At 38.9% G+C, this 22,740-nt stretch overlaps 1 long non-coding RNA gene across 1 annotated transcript; it reads right to left on the reverse strand.

Annotated features, from left to right (window-relative positions):
- Nucleotides 1-712: 712 nt before the first annotated feature.
- On the reverse strand, nt 713-10,229 carry LOC107784028 (uncharacterized). Its single transcript, XR_001647613.2, has 4 exons — nt 10,055-10,229; nt 6,360-6,481; nt 5,639-6,282; nt 713-5,568 (listed from the first exon to the last, which is right to left on the reverse strand). It is a non-coding gene; the product is annotated as an uncharacterized LOC107784028 (long non-coding RNA).
- Nucleotides 10,230-22,740: the final 12,511 nt, after the last annotated feature.

Consider the following 22,740-nt stretch of genomic DNA (forward strand, 5'->3'; position numbering starts at 1 on the left):
TATTGGCTTTGGACTCGATCCTGTATTAGCTCATCACTGCTTTCAACCTGAGGTTAGGTTTGTTACTTTTTGAGTACATGGGGTCGGTTCTACTCATACTGCACTTCCTACTCAGTGTGTGCAGATCCCGGATACCGATGTTGCTACGTTCGATGGTTGCTGGATTTGAAGTCGTACTCGCGTTCCTACTGTAGCTGCCTCTTGTTCACGGTAGCCTTAGACTATAAAATTCTGTTTATGTACCTTTCAAACAAACTGTGTAATTGTTCCAATGTTGTTTTGTAAACTTCATTCATACAATTGCTTTAGTGAGTCTTAGGCCCCTAACCGGAAATACGCTATTTGGACTACAATGACTTTTGCACCAACTCTTCTGGAAGCAGGGGCCGAAACAATGCTTTAGCGGTAGGAGCGGAATCCCCTTTTGGTTTGGAAGGTTGATATAGCAGAAATTCAAGTTTTAGACCCCTCCCTATCAGTCCCAGAAACAGGCCTTCAAACGCGTTTTTATGGCCAATGCTGAGATTCTTTAGTTCGACGACCCAGGCTTTGTCTCGGAATGCTAAGATTGAGAACACTCCTAGCCCCACAGCTCTTTGACCTTCCCTCTGTTAAACAGCTCAGCGACTTGGGAAAGAGCTTGCCCACTGCACACTGATTGATCCGATAAAGCAAAGCAACCTGGCCCACAGCTCTTTGTGTTGGGGCTTGATCTGCGCTTGGAAGATTTCTTTCTCAATCATGAATCCGAGCTTACTACTTGAATCACGAAAGGCGGCTATTCACGGAACGTGAGAAGCAGATGATTAATCATCTGTTTCCGGAAGAAATCGAAGAATTTCTTGGGAATCCTACAAGATCCGACGCATTTGCAGGGAACATTCGAAATCCTGAGAAAATACAACATGAAGCTCAACCACAAAAAATGCGCTTACGGAGTCGGTTCAGGCAAGTTCCTTGGATTCATGGAGTCAACTCGGGGAATCGAGATCAATCCCGATAAAATCAAAGCTATCGAAGACATCACCACCGTGGATACCATTAAATCAGTGCAAAGTCTGGCAGGGCGGATAGCTGCTTTAGGCCGATTCATATTAAGATCGTCGGATCAGAGTCATAGATTCTTCTCTCTACTCAAAAAGAAGAACGATTTCTCCTAGACTCCGGAATGCCAACAGGCATTAGAAGAATTGAAGAGATACCTCTCGAGCCCACCATTGCTTCATACTCCAAAGGCAGATGAAAAATTGTACTTGTACTAGGCAGTCTTGGAGATCACGGTAAGCGGTGTCCTGGTCAAGAAGAGCAAGGTACGTAATTCCTTGTTTATTATGTAAGTCGAACTATAGGAGAAGCAGAAACTAGATATCCACACTTAGAGAAATTGGCACTCGCACTGATAAGCACCTCTAGAAAGCTAAAACCATATTTTCAATGTCACCCCATATGTGTATTAACCATTTACCCGCTTCGAAATGGTTTTCATAAGCACGAACTATGGGGCCGATTGGCCAAATGGGCCGTCAAACTCAGTGGGTATGATATCGAATATCAACTCCGAACAACCATCAAGTTTCAAATTTTAGCAGACTTCGTGGCCGATTTCACGCTGACCCTCGTACCCGAAGTCGAGAAGGAACTCTTGTTAAAATCAAGTACATCATTGGGGGTTTGGACCCTTTTCACAGGTGGCACTTCGAATGTGAATGGGTACGGGTCTAGGCATCATATTGAGCCACCCATGGGCAACACTATTAGACAATCCATCAAAACATGTAAGTTGACTAACAATGACACCGAGAACGAGGCCATGATTGCAGGTATCGAACTAGCTAAAAGCTTGGGGGCGGAAGTCATTGAAGCCAAATGCGACTCTTTGCTGGTAGTAAACCATGTAAACAAAACCTTCGAGGTTCGAGAGGATAGAATGGAAAGGTATTTGGACAAGTTACAGGTGACTTTGCACCATTTTGATTAATGGACCTTACAGCACGTATCTTGCGAGCAGAACAGCGAAGCCAATGGTCTTGCAAATTTTGGGTCATCAGTCGAGAATGACGAAATCAGCTCGGGGACTATCATTCAACTCTCGAGATCTGAGATTGAAGAATGTCATGCTGAGATAAACTCCACAAACTTAACTTGGGATTAGAGGAATAAATATATTGAGTACTTGAAAAACTGAAAGCTCTTATCGGACCCTAAAGAATCGAGGGCCCTACAAACAAAAGCTACTCGATTAACGTTGGACGAAGATGGAACATTATACAGAAGGACGTTCGACGGACCATTGGCAAGATTTTTGGGACCAGGGGACCGATTATGTTCTACGAGAAGTCCATGAAACCATCTGCAGGAACCATTCCGGCATCGAATCACTGGTTCACAAAGTCATTAGAGCAGGATATTATCGGGACAGTATGAAAAAGATACTAAGGAGTTCGTTCGAAAATGTGACAAATGCCAAAGGCATGCGCCGATGATCCACCAACCCGGAGAGCAACTCCATTCAGTCCTATCCTCGTGGCCATTCATGAAATGGGGGATGGACATTGTACGTCCTCTACCATCGTCCCTAGGTAAAGCTAAGTTCATTTTGTTTATGATTGATTAGTTCTCTAAGTGGGTTGAGGCACAGGATTTTGAGAAAATCATAGAGAAGGAAGTTATAGACTTCATCTAGGATCACATCGTACGCCGATTCGGGATACCAGCCGATATAGTGTGTGACAATTGAAAATAATTTATCGGCAACAAAGTAACAAAGTTCCTCAAGGATCACAAAATAAAAAGGATATTATCAACATCGTATCATCCTAGTGCGAACGGACAGGCCGAATAAACGAACAAGACTATCATTCAAAACCTAAAGAAAAGGTTGAGCGACACTAAGGGGAAATGGAGAGAAGTTTTGCCCGAAGTCTTTTGGGCTTATCGGACAACGACAAAATCTAGTGCGGGGGCAACGCCATTCTTCTTAGTATATGACATCTAATCTATGATCCCGATCAAAGTCAGTGAACAAAGCATCAGGTTTCGATACACAACGGAAGAATTAAAACACGAGGCTATGAGTGCAATCCTAAAATTGTTAGACGAAAATACGCGAGATGAAACTCTACCCAAGTTGGAAGAGCCAAATCAAGTCCTTAGTGTCATCGGAAAGGGATCTTACAAACTTGGAACAATGGACGGCAAACAATTGCCAAACCATTGGAACATATCACTCTTCAAACGATATTATTTCTAAAGTATGACTTTCGCCCTTTTCATTTCTATTTGGTGCTAATTTATTGCAGGTGTTCGATCGAAGACATCGAGAAGCTCTTCAACATGAAGACCTTAGGTTTTAATGCATGTGTTGCACTCTTTTTCCCTTAAATCAGTTTTTATCCCAAATAGGTTGTTCCGGCGAGGTTTTTAACGAGGAAACAATAATATGTGCCACCTAAGAGCAATTCAACAGTATATGTGGCTTCGTTACAATCAACCTCGAATACTGGGGGGAATCACCCTTGGATGTTATGTTTTCAAATGAGATGCTTCGCATCAACAAGGTCTCGATAGGAAAATTTTGTAAAGGGTCAAACGGTCAAACCACTACTAAAAAAATCTGTTTTTAGCGACGAACAAATTCTGTAGCTAAACAGAAAAATATGCCGCTAATCTCATTTAGCAAAGAATTAGCGATGAATTATCAAAAAAATCTACTAGCTACGAGAATTTTAGTGACAGATTAGCGACGACATTTGTAGCTAATTCCAGTTTTTTTTTGTAGTGAACGATCCGTGCCCATGTAGATTGCACGAGCCCTAATGACAAAACATGTACGCATGAATGATATATTGAAAGAAGTATTTATCAGAAGTTCCATGCCTTAGTGAAATTTCGTACTTACAGAAATCGGCTTAAGAGCAAATCGCAACTAAATCTCGAGCAATTAACCCTGTACTCGGGGACTTCCATCGAAAATCAACATGTTCGAACTATCTAAAGATCTCCAAGAGGCACCCCTCGATTTATAGGCCAAGGCCATCATTCTCGGGGACTAACACTTCGAAAAAGTTCGAAGTGTTATTAGAAAAGTAAGACCAAGAGTCATACCCAAAGGATACGACCAAACTAATGCGGCTCGGAGATGTCCGAATCTCGCAATAAAAATAGGCCTTCGAATTCTCTGAAAATCGGTTAAAAAAGGCTACCCTAGCAAAATAATCAAAGGGCTTCGATAAAATCAGTCCCCGAAAAACCTTAAGAGGTATTGAATTATTCAAATACAAGCTTGTACTAAGGAACAAAAAACAAAGGGGTTTCGATCAACACTAAACCCTCGAGAAAAAAAAACCAATAGTTTTAAAAAATACATGCTAAGGCATAAGAAAATTTTACTAAGTCTTTAAGCTGAAATAGGGAAAACATAGCCATCCTTTAAGGCCATATCGACCCAATTCAAAGAGCCTAGAGGCCAACACACTTTTGAGTTCGAGAGCACGTTCTCACTCGATTCGAACCTAAGAGTCCCGCTCTCTCGAATTTGAATAAGAACCTACTCGACTAAAGATCGATGTTCGTTATCATTCAAAACAAACCTAAGGGTCCATTTGCTCCAAATTCAGATTTCACTCAAACCCGACTATAAATGTAATAGCATTATGGCTTCGATCAAGTCATTTAAAACCAAAGTCTCGAACATATTGTTTAAAGCATAAAAATGTGGTAAAATATTACAATGCAAGAAACATGATTGAAGACAAAATTTGAGAAGGCATTCAAAAGAGAAATTTCTTTATATATATGGACAAAAATATGTACAAAGGACCGATAAGGGTCTTACACAAAAATCCAAAAAAAAGGAGAAGTTCTAAATGCCTAATCCTCCCCTGGAGCTTCATCATCATCTTCTGCTCGAGAGCCTCTCTCTGAGACTGAAAGTTAGCATGCTCGACAGCGCAGGATAATCAAACTCGAGCGGCATCAAAGATTTTGTACCCTCGTGCGTTAGCGACTTCAGCGGCAGCTTAGTAGATAGCCATGACCGCCTCCACATTGGCCTTTGCCTTTTCCTCTAAAGATGTGGCCTTTGCAAGCTCAACAAAATGTCGCGTCTCGAGTTCTTCAATTTTCTTTGCTCGAGCCAAGCTCTCTTCCCTTAAGATTTGGAGTTGATTCTCAACCGAAGATAGTTGGGCACGAGCGGTATATTTCTTCGAAGCAAGACGGTCTATGATCTGCTTCCACCCCAAAGTCTCTACCTCTTTTATCTCCGCCTCCTCGGGAAGATGCTCAATTTTCTCGACCTTTTACTGAACCTACAGGATCAAAGTGCTAGTCACCCATATCAAATTGGTATGTTAAGCTCCTGAAAATTTGCAATACATGTTCGATGAAATCGGTCTGCTTCTTATGGGTTGTTGCCAATTCAGCTCGGAGGTCCTTGATCTCCTCTTCTTGCTGCACATAGAGGCGTTTAAGGGCCTTTCTCTCCTCTGTGAACCTTTTGAGATCGGCCTCACACCGGTTCAGCTCGACTTAGGATTTGGTGAACGCTTTCCGATGAAGTGTCACAACCTATGGAGAAAGAAAAAAAATCAGACAGAATGAAATAAGAGCAAACGTAATAATGGGGGATGAAATTTACCTTGTTTAGGAGTCGTTGAGCCTCATTAGAATGATCGTTGCATATAGGTTGGAAACATCATCGACCCCCACAAGTAAACCACGAAATATATCTTCCCCTTCGTGGGTCGTTCCCACATCAGGGGTCTCCATAGACCGAGCCTCCCGAAATTGCCCCTTAGAAAATGTGGGGTCGTGCGGCGAATCATCAATATTTATTGCCACAAGCAAGTCACTTGGAGCCCTCTATCCTATTTGAAGGGCCTCAGAATCAGACCCTTCCGGTACACTCGCCGATTGTTCGTCACGGCAGCAGACATCTTTGGTCCCCGATGACTCAGGGGCTTTGCTCGAACCATCTTCTATGGTCTCCTCGGTCCGATGATGAGCCTCCTCGACCATCACTATCTCGCCTGCTTTTGAACCCTAGATGCTTCCCTTCTTTCGAGCTACTAGCTCACAGTCAGTATCTTCACCCTCTTCGTAGCTTTTGAGGTACGTTAGTAGACAGAGCGGCGGAACCGTTCTTCGACTTACAAGTCTCTCTCTTCTTAGGATTTGGGGTATCTGAAGGCGAGACCCTTATCCTCTTCTTATCCTTAGGTGGTTTTGGGGCCACCTCCTTCCCAAGCGGGGCTGGCCTCATTTCGGCAATATCCCTGAGACCTGCATAACAGGAAATCAAGTGAAAATAAGAAAAACACATTTCATAGAAAGGCATCAAACACGATGGAGAAGCTTACTATGGTTATTGACCTCCCATCGGCTCTTGGCCCAAACACACCAACAACGCTCGGAATATGAAGAGGTCAGGACTAGACCCAGCCTTCAAGGTCTGAGATTGCACCGGGCGCCCAAGCAACCACTGTATCACAGGAAAGGATGTCAGTATGAAAAGAAAAAAGAAACAAAATGATAGATGAAGGTTAAGGGCATATTCTTTCTTACGCTTCATGTTCCACTCTTTAGGGAATGACATCTTTTCAGCTAGAATTTTGTCGGAAGTCCTTACTCGGACAAACCGGCCCAACCACCCTCGGCCCTTGTCCTCATCTATACTCGAGAACAACACCTTGGTGGCCTGCTGCTGAAGCCTTATCAACCCTCCCTGATAGAGATAGGGGTTGTACATTCTAATAAGGCGGTCGAGTGTAAAAGGCATCCCCTTGACTTGGCTCATAAAGAATCGGAGCAAAATAACAATTCTCCAAAAGGAAGGGTGAATCTGGCCCAAGGTTATTTGGTATTGGCTACAGAAATTAAGAATAACGGGGTCAACATGACCCGATGTAAAAGGGTAAGTGTAAACACTCAAGAACCCTTTCACGTGAGTGGTGATGTTCTCTTCAGGGGTCGGGATCAACATCTCTTTGCCTTCCCAATGGCAATCCATTTTTACCTGCTTCAGGTCGCCCTCAATTATAGAGAAAATATACCGTGACACGGCGCACATCGGCCATGGATAGACGAGGGTTTCTCAATCTTTAAATTAGAGGTAAGATCGCACGTCACCGAAATGCACTCCTCGATGCGTGTCTCCACCGGCGTAATATCACCGGCCGACCGCGATGAAGAAGATTTTTCTTTTTGTGGAACGATTTTGGAAGTTTTCGCCATTGATTCAGTTAGAAGGAAGCGCAAACAGGTGAAACTTGGTATTCTTGGTACTAACGAAGTCGACTCAACGAGTGGTGAAAGAGAAGAGATAGAGAGAGTAAAAAACATAGAAAAATTGGTAGAGGTGAAAGTAAATTTTGATTCAACCAAAGAGCCTATATTTATAGATTTACGGCGACGGTTTGGTGGTGCTAATGGTCGAGTGTCCACTGGCAAGCATTAATGGTTTGGGGAACTCTACCGACGAGACATTTCGGTAACCTTAGTCACTTACATCATAGGGATGACATCATTATTAAGGTCTCCATTAAATCGAGGATCAAATCATTTATTATCATTTTACTCTAAGAAAAGAGGGTACTATTTGTATACGGGTAAAATTGAGCTTGCCCGATTTTCCTATTATTTCATGATCGGAGAACTCCATCGAGGGTCAGCCTCATAATAGATCGGGCCTAAGCACGAAGACAAGGTACTGAGTTTGGAGATCGAGGTACCCATCGAGATCGAGATCCCTGACAATCGAGACTAGATGTGATCAGCTTCAAGCGGAATGCAATAACAACAGGGCGAAATATCCATGACCAGTCGGAAATCACGACGTAAATCATGGAACAGATTAAATTAGGGGTGATTATTTGTGTCAATCATGGGATTTATTTCCTTAATTAGAATTGTACCTCAATTAGGATTCCTCTAATATATAAAGAGGGGTCCCTATCAATTCTAGGCTCTCCCACATTCATAAAAATTCAAGCAATATAATATTTCTTTCTTCTAGTCATCAACTTACTATCCAAACGTCGGTTTGTTTCATATTCTTCTCAATTTCATCACTTATCTCTAAATTAATCAATTGGTATTATATGAAATCAAGTATCCTTAACGACATTACAAGTTTAATTGTTACTCGATTTTTAGAGTAAACACTAAGATATCACAAGATGAGATAAACTATTACTTGATAGTCAAAACAAATAATATACCATTGCTGAGTGAAATAAATATATGATGTGTCTTACATATTCCTATTATAGTAATGCACATTCCACCATAATTTTTATGACTAACCATGGTACAGGTACATGTACCAGTGTGATATTTTAACGGAGTTCACAGTTAAAAAGAGAAACAAAGACGACGGATGGAGATTTAGCAAAGCAGAAAATTTTCAGCTTTTCCGCAATTATCAACCTTATAGTAAGAGCACATAACTCTTTTTGGCTATATTATTTTTCTACAACAGTAGTTTTAAAGATCGAACAACACAAAATTCAAATAAATGGAAAAGATGAATGTGTTTTAAGGAACTTTAATGTTTAGTTTGAATAAATTAGATTTTATTATCAACTTTTACATATAATGGATTACATTAGAGATGGTTTATGCAATTTGCATGTATAAACATACTGATTATGCTCTACAAGTTCCATTGAAGTATCAAACTTAAATTGGGCAACATAAAGTATCATAGAGCTTGTAATTCTTTCTGCTTATTTTAGTTAGCATAAACTATTCTGAACAAGAAAGAAAAATAAATTTATAAGAAACTATATATAATAGGCACATTCTCCCGAAATACTAATGTATAAAGAGATTATGACTTTTCAAAAATAGATAATATAAGACATTTTGTAACATTATAATCTAAATCAAATGCTATAGATGATACCATATCAAATCCTATAGAAACGGAATACAAACAAATTATTATCGATAGTATGCAGATTCTAAGGCCATTAGAGGCTAAGGGTACTTTTTTGTACGTCTTATAAATTTAGCTTACAAGTCGCTATTTCTTTCTTGAAGTCATATCACGTCAAACACCGCATATAGAGTAAAATAGAGTAATCCGTAGAAGTCTAAAGCATATGCGCATTACCATCATTAAGTCCTAAATAACACATCAAATTATTATCGCTATTATGTGTATTAGTTAAAGTTGCCATTAGTTTTGACTACATATTTTCATCTTTCTTTTCTGGAAAAGGTTGTGAAATACCTTTCGGTCTATTAGTCAGATCTAGGCTACTAAAAACTGATAAAGAAGTCTGATCCCGACATCTGCTATATCAGCATAGTGCGCTTATTGAATAAATAGAGTAACAGTCAAAGGAAATTGAAATTCTGCCATCAGAAATTTTATTGAGATGCTTAGGCCTATCAGAGTACAAAAACAATATTGAATTCACATCACCTTGTATTCCTCATCTAAAGTGTGATTGAGGAATACATTAACAAAGACAATTCAAATCGCCATTTCTTCCTCATATAAAACTTTTCTTATATATTGTGTTGGATTTACAAAAATCTACAAGTTGGTTATATAATTCAAAAACTCCATAAAATTCTGAAATGTAGGAACTAAATGAGAGCACATAATATATAAAAAGTTCAACCAATTCATCACCACATAACAAAACCCACAACATACAAAATCCCACAATATACTCACACCATATGTTTCCTTAGCCTTTCAATCAAGTTCCCAAAAGATTTATTTAATTCAACTCTATTAGCCAAAATTTCACAATTAATCCTTAAATACTTTACTTTTTGATCTCACACAACAATAATTAAATTTTAAATAGAAAAAAAAAACACATTCACAGAACGTCGGCGCCCTCCAAGCCCTAACTTCAAACCCATTACCCTCACTTCTAGTTCTCAAATAACAACCACGAGTATTCGAAACAAAGAAAGAAACACAATCAAAGACTAGGTCAACAAGAAAGAAAGAACAAAGAAAGATACGGAGGAATAAAATCTGATTTTTATTATAAAAAAAGAATCAGATAAATGAGAAATTGAAGAAACTTACGCTTCAAGTAGCCAAATAATTCTCAGTGATTAACAATAAGGGTGTTTAGCAGAAGAATGCCTGAAAGGAAGAAGAGCTATTGAGCGGAGGGTTTGAGGCGTTCTAGAATTTTAGGGGTTGAGAGGGGTGGGGGAGGGAATATGGGAAGTGCCTAAGGGAAAAGGTTTTACTTATTTGATTCCCGCCTCCGTCTCTCGCTAAAATGCAATTATTAGAGACTGTATTTGTCTTTTTTAGACTAGATTAAATCCCTTCATTATTTAGATGAAAAAAAAAATGCAATATAGGGACCGGGAAATAATATCGTCCCGGTATGTACACTTTTAGGGACCAGATATTAAACTAGTTGCTAAATCATGGTCCCTAATAACCCTTTTTCTTATAGTGATGTTCTCTAATAACAAAAATATTTTTCCTATAAATACTGCATATTTGATTCCATCGATAAATCGGATTTTCTTCCCTATGGGTTAAAGTCTCAATAAGAATGTTAGTTTTTTATGACATATGTATATATACATATATATATATATATATATATATATATATATATACACACACACACTGCATCAATTCGTTATGTATGGATGATGAGATTACATTCATACATAGCCACTTTTAATAAACTTAATGGAGGGTCCCATCAGTGTGCATCCAATAGGAATTGAACCTACGAATTTGCTAATTATGATTTTGATGCTTTAACCAACCAGCCATGGATGCAAAAAAGACTTAGCGAGTGAAATAAGTTTGGCATTCCTTCTCGAGATTATATTACTTATGTTAAAGGAGATTCGAGAAAAGATAAAATCGGAGGGCGTGTTTCCATAACGAACAAGATACGGGTTGAGAAGGGGGAGTTAGCAAAGTGAGACAAGATTGGAATGGGCATAGGAAAATGTATTAATGTCACAACCCCAGTTCTCCCTCCATGAAGTATCGTGACGACACCTAGTCTCTACGATTAGGTAAGCCTAACAATTGCGGAAAAAGAAAAAACAATAGATAAAACTAATAAAAATTGCGGAATAAACATAATGAAGGTCTAAAATTCCGCTCGGCATATACAAATATAACTCTCAAACTGAACAACTTTCCAAAACCCGGAATCTCATGAAATCACAAGCTATGGATACTACATTGTGCTCTAACTCTAGAATGTCTAAATCAAAATAAATACATAATGGCTAAAGCTATAAGAGAGAATGGAAAGGGACTCCTCGGTATGCGGACGCGGCAGATATACCTCTAAGTCTCTGGAGAATCGCCTCGCATCAAGGGTAGTAGGGCTGAGTCAAAGTACCTGGATCTGCACACGAAAAATATGTGCAGGAAAAGGGCTTGACTACACCACAGGGGTACTCAGTAAGTGTCATGCCTAACCTCGGTCGAGTAGTGACGAGGAAGGTGAAGGCCCTACCGGTCATATACAATAATATATAAGGAAAAGAAGCAGTAGTAAAGTAACACAAGGTAATAAGAGTAGCAACAACTACAACAGAGACAAATAATCATAGAAGCAATACAGCTCAACACAGAGATAACAACCGGGGATCTCCCAGGATACCGCCCTATTGTCCCCAAATGTAGATATCCAGTGGATCTCCCGGGTGTCATCCCGTAGTCCAACTAATAGTGCGTGGGGATCTACCGAAATCCTGATTTGTAGTCCCAAATATAAATACCCAGTACTAGGGGAATCTACCGGGTGCAGTCCCATAGTTCCAATATAAATGTGTAGGGGGATCTACCGGAATACAAATTCGTAGTCCCAAAGTAAACATGCAGGGGGTGATCTCCCGAAATACCGTCCCGTAGTCCGAAAGTAAACACAGAGCAACAACACAAAGAATATTCGGTTAAATCCAAATTTTATACTAAGGTAAAACAGGTATTTCTAACCTAGCATGCTGCACAAAATTCAAATAAAGCAGTTTGAGCAAGTAAAACAATCAAGTCAATTAGATATGCTTCCCTAAGCTAATAATAGGCTTAAATTGCAAGTAGTAAGCTAACAGTAGGATTAAATTGCATGTTATAGTTACTTAATGAAAATAAGATTTTCAACAATTAGCACATGTACGCACTCGTCACCTCACGTACAAGGCATTTCATATATCAACAATACCAAATATTAATGGGAGTTCCCCCACACAAGCTTAGGCAAGCCACTTACCTCGAAGCGGCTCAAAAATCACCCGAAAACACGCTCTTGGCACGAGTACTCGACTCCAAATGGCCCAAATCTATTAAATCAATTGCATAATATAAATATAACTTCAAGTAACTAATTTTACTAATTAATTCGAAGCTAACACGCGAAATTAAGAAAATTGCCCAAAACGTCCCCCGGGACCACGTCTCGGAATTGGGTAAAAGTTACGGCTTATGAACCCCCATTCACTCATGAGTCTAACCATATAAAAATTATCCAAATCCGATGTCAAATTCCTAATCAAAACTCGAAAATTAGGCCTAAGAACTTTTCCAAATTTTCCCCAAATTTCTCACCTCAAATCCGAAATTAGATGATGAATTCAAATTTAGATTAATAGGTTATAAGCCAAAACGAGTTAGGAATCATTACCCAATTGATATTTCTGAAAATCCCACAAAATCTCGCTCAAATCCGAGCTCCCAAACTCTTGTTTTGATAAAAATGGCTAAACCCTCGATTTTGAAATGTTATAATCTGCCCAGGTAATTCCTTCTTCACAATGCGGAAGGATCCTCACGTTCGTAAAGCACAACTTCGCTTGGCCCATATTTCCTTCATCACGATGTCCCTGGCGCGAATGTGGTGACCATTTTTCCCCTCCTACAAGAACGCGAGATCTTCTTCGCGAACAAGTAGGTATAAGACCTCACAGCTTCGCGAACGCGGGATTATCATTGCCATTGCGAAGCGTTAAGCTTCCACTAGCCCCAGCTCCTCTTCGCGAACGCGAGACCTCACTCGCAAACGCGAAGAAGGAAACCAGAACTAGAGACCTGCTGCATTTTTTGCAAATTCTCTTAGTCCAAAAATTGACCCGTTGAGCATCCGAAACACACCCGAGGCCCCCGAGACCTCAACCAAACATGTCAACCAATCCTAAAACATAATTCAAACTTGTTCCAACCTTCGGAACGCTCAAAACAACATCAAAACACCAATTTAACATCGGATTCAAGCCTAAGAACTCCAAAAACTCTCAAATTATGCTTTCAATCAAAAAGTCTATCAAACCTCGTCTGAATGACCTTAAATTTTGCAAGCACGTCACATTCAACACTATAGAGCTACTCTAACTTCCAGAAGTCCATTCCACCCCGATATCAAAATCTCACTATCGAACCAGAACTTCAAAAATTCAACTTTCGGCATTTCAAGTCTAAATAAGCTACGGACCTCCAAAACACAATCCGAATACGCACCTAAGTCTTAAATTACCCAACGAAGCTAACGGAACTAACAGAATTTCATTCCGAGGCCGTCTTCACATTGCTCTGACTACGGTCCAATTTCTAAAGGTTAAGCTCTCTTTTAGGGACAAAGTGTCCCAAAACACTCCAAAACTCAAAACAAATCATCCCGGCAAACCAAAATAGCAGAAACAAACACGGGAAAAGCAGTTAATAGGAGATCGGGGCATAAATTCTTAAAATGACCAGCCGGGTCGTTACAATTGATGTACCAGATCGGCTAATACTCTCAGGTTGATGCAGTTTATTCCACCAATTGACTGAAGACTTGATTATTGATATATTGATCGGTCAAACACGGATTGAAATAGGACCCAATTTGACAAAATCTTTTGAAATGCAGTGCTCCTAGGTAAATAAGGGACAAGATGAATATAGAGGTTAAACGTGCATACCACACCAAAATGGTGCATAGCTACTATTATTTGTCTGACTGTTACTTTTACTGAGCATTAGAGATAGCCTACTAAATGCAAGATCATTTTATTGGAAAAGTGCACAAATACCCGATTTTGAGGATATTATTTAAGTTGTACTATAAGTTCAACTTTTTTTGTAATTTTACCCACTTCGGGCACAACTTCAAATGTACGTGACTGTAATGGCACAATCTTTGTATAAGGATACAAATTTTATCTGAATTAAAATTGAGAAGTCATCGTCACCTATTGTGACTTCAGATGAAAACGTCTTAAGTACATGCAAAATATTGGTTTCACTTCAAACGCATACGCCTTAAGGGCATCTTTAATTTTTCACTTAAGACATTTTAGTATGTGCTACAACTAATATTTTGCATGTACTTAAGACATTTAGTCTAAAGTGCAAAATTAAACTTAGATGCACTTAAAACATTTTAGTCTGATGTGCAGCCAAATTTTTTGTAACGGTCCGACTGGTTATTTTAAGCTTTAGCAATCCATTTGGTTGTTTGAAATATTTTAGTTTTTAATCTTATAAGCAGATAAACAAACAGATATTTCTTTAAAACAAGGAGTAAAGGGGTCCTAGGTTTTTTAGCCTATAGGATCACTTCTGTGCAATACCTGGTAATCGTCCCCAAATTGGGGTACTACACATAACATTAGCGCACAGGTCATCATATCCTTTACTACCCGATTACCATCCCCTTAATTATTACCTAAGCATTCTAACAATATCGAATATGCGTGCACTACCCGTCCCTTACTTGTGGCCCTGGAGGTGTTAAGGACCTCTATTTAAGGTGGTTCTAGACTCACCTATGTTGTTTAAAAGGAGAAAATTAAGCGACAAACAAAATTCAAATAGGACTATCACATAAAGATGCAATTAAGGGTGCTCATATTTACCTCCATAAATAGACAAAACAAGTGACGCCATTCAAACAGGCAGTTTTATAATATTAGGAGTCCTATAGGAAGGATTTCTAAATGAGTACAATCAGAATATAAAGTAGTTTTATTTAGGCGAGGCAGTGAGTAGTTATCAATTTGCCTAATGATTTTATCACTTACCGAATCTGAGCACGTTTCAAGCAGCCCGAAAATCGCAATTTTAAACCCAGGATTAATTGTCCTAAAGGCTTGCCTAAGTGATAACTGGCAGAATCCTATAGACATGGTATCTAAACGTTAATCAGACCATAATTTTGTAAACTAGTAATTGATTCTTAACAGGCATATTTTATCTCTTAGACCCTACAAGCATGCTTTTTAAGTGCTGAAACTGATCACAAACGTTATTTCATGACACATAAAACTGATTTTATACACTTTTCTCTATAGACATGATATCTAATGTCAAAGCTATTTCTATACTTATTTCCTACGTGCATAATGTCTAAGTGTTAAGACTGATTTTTTATATGTGTCTCCTATAGGCATGATTTCTAAACGGGTAAAGCGTTAAGCATTTTCCAAGTGAGTTCAACAAGGGAATTCCTAAGAACATGATTTCTAATGTACAGATGAAGGTTTTGAAAACATGAATTATTGATGCAGAATTGAGAAACGACTTAGAAGCAGGATTTCTAGTGATGCAAAGTATGAAAATACAAGATTTTAAAGAATGAGATAAGTCCTATAGGAATGGTTTCTAATGCATAAAAGTAAACAAACATCACAATAACCTATGTGCATGATTTCTACCCGAACCCAACAATATATAAAATTCCTTCCCAGTTTTTAGTAATACCCCATATCTGTTTTTTACAAGAATTATTATTACACACCAATATAAATGAATTACATAATGAAAATCACTATACTATAGGGAACCTTCATAGGCCCAACATCAGCCTGGAACCAAGCCTTCAAACATAGCACCTCTGAGTATAGTGGTAGCTCATTCATGACACATAAAACTAGTTCCTAGTATGTCAAAGTTTTCAAGGGCCTCAAGGACCCCGACAATGCTCACACCAGAATCAAATGTTCAACAAAATTCAAAGGATTGGAGAACCAGCCCCAATATGTCAGAGTTCATAGGAGTCTCATCGACCCTAAGTAGCGCACACACTGGGTGTGGCAGGACCCTAGATAGCTAAGAGTAAGAGTTGAAAATAGTACATAAAAGTAGGAAGTAGTTTTAGAAAAAAAATAGTTTGAATTTTTAGAAGTGAATAGAAATAGGCTGCAGAAAGAACATGACTAGGTTTCAGCAGACTAATTTAGACTTAGTTACTAGTAGTTAAGCAAAACAGGAACGCTAGAATCATAGACAGAACAGAGTCACAAACAATGTTTCACATTGCAAGAACTGATTTAGTCCATTAACTATTCCCAAATGGAATCATATAGACATGTATTTAACAGATAGGAATATGCTAAGGGAAATGACTAATCAAACAGCCATACAGAAAAGATAGTGATAATCTAAAGCACATTATTCTTGAAAGAAGTACACAGAAACCATGAGTTGATCAGGAGCATGCTAAGGTAGACTATCAGCACGTAAAACAGGACAGGAATTGGGGCATGCTAGTTGAGAAATGGGTAAATAAGTGTCATGGATCAAACAGGAACATGCTATCATATAGAACAGGACAAGACATAAGTCATGCTGGTTAAGAAAAACATAGGGTAGAACATAAGCATGTTAACCACACAACCACATGGGACAAAGAGGTAACAAGACTAAATCATACTGGTTAAAATAAGCAAGAAACATATAATAAACATGCACAGGGTGAAGTTCAGAGTGAGCTAATCATATAAGTCATAGAGAATAGGAACTATATAGTAGTTAAGAAAGAGATGGCTAAGAGGCAAGTATTAAAGCAGAAGTATACTGAGACACATAGCACATAGGAGAGATTATGGTAACAGAAATAGGGGCATACCAGTTAGGAGATAGCAAACAAGAAGGTGAGGGCAAGTTGAATCCAATAGCCTAGCCTTGGCTCTCAGCCGTCTAGAAGTGCAGCAAACACAAGTAACAAAAAAAACAATAGAGAGTGTCTGCGAATAAAAGTTTGTGTGTGTTTTTGTATCTTTCTGAGTGTTCGTGTGTCAGAACAATGAATGGATTTTTTAGCATACAATAGAGAAAACAAATAAGGTAGGAAATCAATAGCACACAAATAAGGCAAAGAGATCAGTTAATCAGTCAATTAGGGCTAACATGAATCAATTAATAAGAAGAATTAAGTATCCCTGAAATTAAGAAGAATCTCACACGGAGTAAATCAACAGACAAGATTGAGGTTTAAATAAGGTAAGTAGTAAGTCCAAAGATCAATCAAAACACAGAAATCAGTCTAGTAGAAGAATTAAGGGAGATAGTATCAATTATTAATCACACATAAGGAAAGAACGGGTAATATTAGTTTTAAAGGGAAGCACAATTTCAAACCTTAAATAGGCAAGTAAATCAATTAATAAGTTAATTGACATAGCTAGGTAAGTGGGCAAAACATTATAACTAACAGTCAGATAATTTAAAACCCTAAGGTGTAAAGCCATAGAGATGAAACTCCAGTAAGATCAGTCGAAAAAAGCAAAGAAGAAAACCAGAGCTGAAAAATGCCTAAATGTTTAAAATATTTTGCTGAAATCTCTTAGAAAAATCGAAACCCTAACTTTTAGGAAAAATGAAATCGGTTGACAATAATAGTAAAAACAAAAAAATCTTAAAGGAAAAATACCAAACAAAATCAAAACCCTTCAGATCTAAAGAGATCTAACGGATTCAACCAGAAATAACTGAGTTTATATTAAAAATATGAACAGAGGTGGAAAATCTTGTTTGAACTAGAGATTTGAAGTCATGAAAATACGAAAGTGATAGTACTCATAGACATATGGTTGAATATAGGTGGATTAATTGAAAAGATGAGAGATTTAAACTAAATCTTGTTTGAATCCCTTGAGATCCCATCAAGTAACATGAAAATCAAATGACCAATAGAGTTTTGAGGCCAGATAAGGCCTGAAATTGAAGAAAGAACCTATGAATCAGGAGGGATAACAGTGATGGTAAGCTAGAATTAGAAGGGGGTGAGAGAGAAGAGAGGAGGGAAGGGGTTTCAAGCACGACATAATTGGAGAAGTGAGTAGGGTTTTGGGTGTTAGGGTAATTAAAAAAGGAAAGAGAGCCTTGGACCGTTGATCTTTTTTAGATCAACGGCTAGGATTGATTCCAGGTTGGGGCGGATTATTTGGAGATTGGGTCATGGGTTACACTTAAGTGGGATAGGGTAGATTGGGCTAGGGTTTAATTGGGCTGGGTTAGGCTAGAGTCCGAAATTGATTAAGAAAAAAGGGGCTATTATTTAAATACCCAATTAACTTAGTAAAACAATTTTATAAAATAACTTATAAATGATAAAAATGATTTAAAATAATTACGTAGTATTATAAAAATATAAAAGGTTATTTTGTTATGAAATAAGGTAATTATGCACACATGGACTATTATTGCAAAGTCATTGCAATTATAACCCTAACATGTACATATGACTATTCATGAAATAACCAAGGCTTAGTATACATATAATATAATAAAAATAAGCAATTAAATTATCATAAAACTGTTTGTGATGCAATTAGTAATTATTTGGATAATAAAATGCTAGAACAAATTATTTAAAATCCTTTTAAAATTACAGAAAATTATGAAAAAATGATGGTTGATGCTCATGCATTATTTCGAAAGTATATATGCATTTTTAAAATATATGAGTTAAAAATTGGGTATCAACAGCTGTCACTCTTTACTCGGGAAGGATGAAAGAGTTTTCGGGTAAAAAAATGATGACCGATTTTGACCGAATGGGATGCTTAGAAAAATAGAGGCCAAAACTTGGTCTTTGAGCTGCCTACATATCCTTGCTTTTACAGGAATCGAGTCATGTGTAGTTCTGGACCTAACGGTGAATGAAGCCGATGGAGTTGTTATAGGAATGGTAGCAAGTTTCGGAAAGGCTCCTTCTTTGGGGAGGATAATATCAAATGGGCTTATGCTGAGTTATGAGTACGCGCCTGAAGTGTAACGGATGTATCATAGAGTAGATATAGGAATGGTTGTGGGGTAAAGGCAAGTAATTGATGAGAATCAGTTACGTTTGATATAACAACAAACGGTATGAGTGGAAACCAGAATAGTATGAGTGGAAACCAGAGCGAAGGTTGCTCCTGTTTGAAGGACGATTACCTCCTTGATTTCCTGCAAAACATAAAACATAATGCATGCAAATATGTAGATCACTGTGAGAATTTAAACATGACGCAAATTCCTTTTGGACCATGAAGGTTGTCTTTGGACGGAGAGGATGATGTCCTTAGACCATGACGTCCTGGGCCATGACTCATGAGATAGGGTATTCGTAGGCCATGAAATGATTTCCTCGGGCCATGAAAATGATGCCTCTCAACCATGACACCTTTGAATAATGATGTGCAGTATTAAGAGATCCTCAGGCCATGACATGGTGTCTTTACGCTATGAGGATGATGCCTTCGGACTATGGTGCCTTTGGACAAATTGGCTATACATCAACCCATGAAATGTGGAGACATGATACCAAATGTAATAACAAGGCAAAGCTTATAGAGTTTGGGGGCAGAGCTTAGCCCCGAGAGAAGAAGATAATGCAAATTAAAAGTGGAGCAACACTTATGCAGAGAGAGACAATGCTTAGTATCACGAGAAGGCAATGCTTAGCCTTATGCAAATACGGAGGCAAGGCTTAGCCTCATGCGAGATTTAAGACAAGGCTTACTCTCATGCAGGGAGAGGCAGTGCTTAGCCTTATGCAAATAGGGAGGCATGGCTTAGCCTCATGCAATATTTGAGAAAAGGCTTAGTCCCATGCAAATAGAAGGCAATGCTTAGCCTTATGCACATAGGGAGGCAGGGTTAGCCTCTTGTAATATTTGAGATAGGGCTTAGTCTCATTCGAACATAAGGCAATGCTTAGCCTTATGTAAATAGGGAGGCAGGGCTTAGCCTCATGCGAGATTTGAGACAGGGCTTAGTCTCATGCAAAGAGAAGGCAATGCTTAGCCTTATGCAGGTATGGAGGCAGGGCTTAGCCTCAGGCAAGATTTGAGACAGGACTTAGCCACATGCAAAGAGAAGGCAATGCTTAGCCTTATGCATGTATGGAGGCAGGGGTTAGCCTCATATAAGATTTGAGACAGGGCTTAGTCTCATGCAAAGAGAAGGTAATGCTTAGCCGTATGAAGTGAACAGTTAACAAATAGGAGTAAAATATTTCTTAGAAAACGTGGTGGTATATGACATCAAGTAAATTAGATGAACTAATGATTGTGACACTTTTATAGACATTGCGGCTTCCTTGCATTAGAATTTTGATTTTCCTACTTAAAATTCTGCCCCAGTTTGATCCTTCGGTCGTTCTGCATGCAACGAAGTTTGTTGGATCTGCTTCGTAATTTTGAGAATCCTTCTCAAACTTCTGCCCCAGTTACTTAATCGATTTCTGACTGTTTAGCATATGATGGCATCGGCTGGACTTGCTCCGGAACTTTGAGGGTCCTCCTCAAAAAATTTTCCCCAGTTACTTTACCGATTTCTAATTGTTTGGCATATGATGGCGTCATCTGGACATGTCCTGGAATTTTTAGGGTCTTCTTCAAAATTCTGCCCCAATTTCTAGTTCTGGTAGAAATGAAAATTTTATTAAGAGACCGAACCTACAGGGCTTCCTATGTATTTCCTCTTAAAGGAGGTCAAGCGTAGTTCAGTTACATCAGATGAATGAATCCAAACAATCTAAGGACAGTGTCTCTTGACTGCATCTGAATTAATAGGTTTTAGCCAAACCTTTTGGTCCATTTCTACGAGTATGAATGCCCCTCCTATTAGCACACGATGAACCATGTAAGGACCTTGCCAGTTGGGTGAGAATTTCCCTTTTGCTTCATCCTGATGCGGGAAGATCCGCTTCAGCACCAACTGCTCTGGTGCGAATTGTCTTGATCTGACCCTTTTGTTGAAAACTCTGGACATTCTGTTTTGATAAGCTGACATATTGCGTTCACTCTTTTTCCATATATGAGGGCGAGTTGCTCATAGGGCTCCTTATCCGTTCCGCATCACTAATTTCGGCTTCTTGAATGATCCTTAAAGAATGAATGTTTACCTCAACTGGAATGAAAACTTTGGTACCATAAACCAATAAATAGGGAGTTGCCCAAGTTGATGTACGGACTATGGTGTGGTATCCCAATAGGGCAAAGGGTAGCTTCTCGCGCCATTATTTGTGATTTTCTACCATCTTCATTAGTATCTTCTTGATGTTGTTCGTCATGTTGTCCCAAAACGCATCCAAAAGCTACATCTAATATGGATAGATAGAGTAGCAAAGATCCCCCAGGTTCTGGCAAGACTAGGACCGGCAGTGTAGACAGGTATTCCTTGATTTTATCAAAAGCCTTCTGACAATCCTCGGTCCAACTGGTTTCAACATCTTTCCTCAACATTTTGAAGATGGATTCACATATTACCGTGGACTGTGCTATGAAGCGACTGATGTAGTTGAGGCGTCCTAGGAAGTTTATCACGTCCTTTTTGTTATTTGGTGGTGGTAATTCTTGGATAGCCTTAACTTTCGACGGGTGCAACTCGATTCCTCGGTGGCTGTCAATGAATCCCAACAGTTTTTCTGCAGGAACCTGGGAAGCACATTTTGTGAGGTTCAGTTTTAGATTGTACCTCCTTAGCTTGTCAAAGAACTTTCTCAAATCTGCTATGTGATCTGCGGCCCTCTTGGATTCGATGATGATGTCATCAACATACACCTTTATTTCCTTGTGTATCATATCATGAAAGATGGTTGTCATGGATCTCATGTAAGTAATCCCAGCATTCTTTAGACCGAATGGCATCATCTTGTAGCAGTATACTCCCGACGGTGTAATGAAAGCTATTTTCTCTGCGTTTTCTTCATCTATCCAGATCTGGTGATAACAAGTGAAGCAATCTATAAAGGATTGAAGTTCATGCTTGGCGCAATTGTCGATCAGGATGTGTATATTTGGTAGTGGGAAATCGTCCTTGGGACTTGCTCTATTTAAATCCTGATAGTTAACACACACCCTGACTTTCCCATCTTTCTTCGAAACTGGTACAATGTTGGATAACCAGGTTGTGTACTCAACTACTCTGAAGACTTTGACTTTGATCTTCTTAGTGACTTCCTCCTCTATTTTCAGACTCATGTTTGGTTTGAACTTTATGAGTTTTTTCTTTACTGGCAGACACATTGGATTGGTAGGCAAGTTGTGAGCCACTATGGATGTGCTCAGACCGGTCATGTCATCATATGACCATGCAAAGATTTCCTCATAATCCTTCAGGAAATGAATGTACTCTTCCTTCTCTGACGGTGCTAAGTGAATGATTGTGCGAATCTCTTTGACGGTTTCGGATTCTCCCAAATTGATTGCTTCAGTCTCGTCCAGATTGGACTTAGGTTTTCTTCTCAATGTTCTCAACTTCTATGACAACTTCCTCAGGTATTTCATCCTCTTCTTCCGAGTCACTATCCTTATATTGTGTTGTCTCATTACATGTCACAGTCATCGATTCATCAGGAAAATTAATAATAACGCTATAGAAGAAAAATGTGAAAGATAAAACAAATCAGGCTAATTGCCAAGCTACCCAGGAACTCGACAGGCCCAAGATGGTGTGGCAGTCTAATTCCTGAGAATAACTCCCTTCTCCAAAGTTTGAATGGTGAGGCCTTCTTCCTCCTCCTCCTCTTCAATTAT

This window comes from Nicotiana tabacum, chromosome 1 (genome assembly GCF_000715075.1).
Source record: "Nicotiana tabacum cultivar K326 chromosome 1, ASM71507v2, whole genome shotgun sequence".
NCBI lineage: Eukaryota > Viridiplantae > Streptophyta > Magnoliopsida > Solanales > Solanaceae > Nicotiana > Nicotiana tabacum.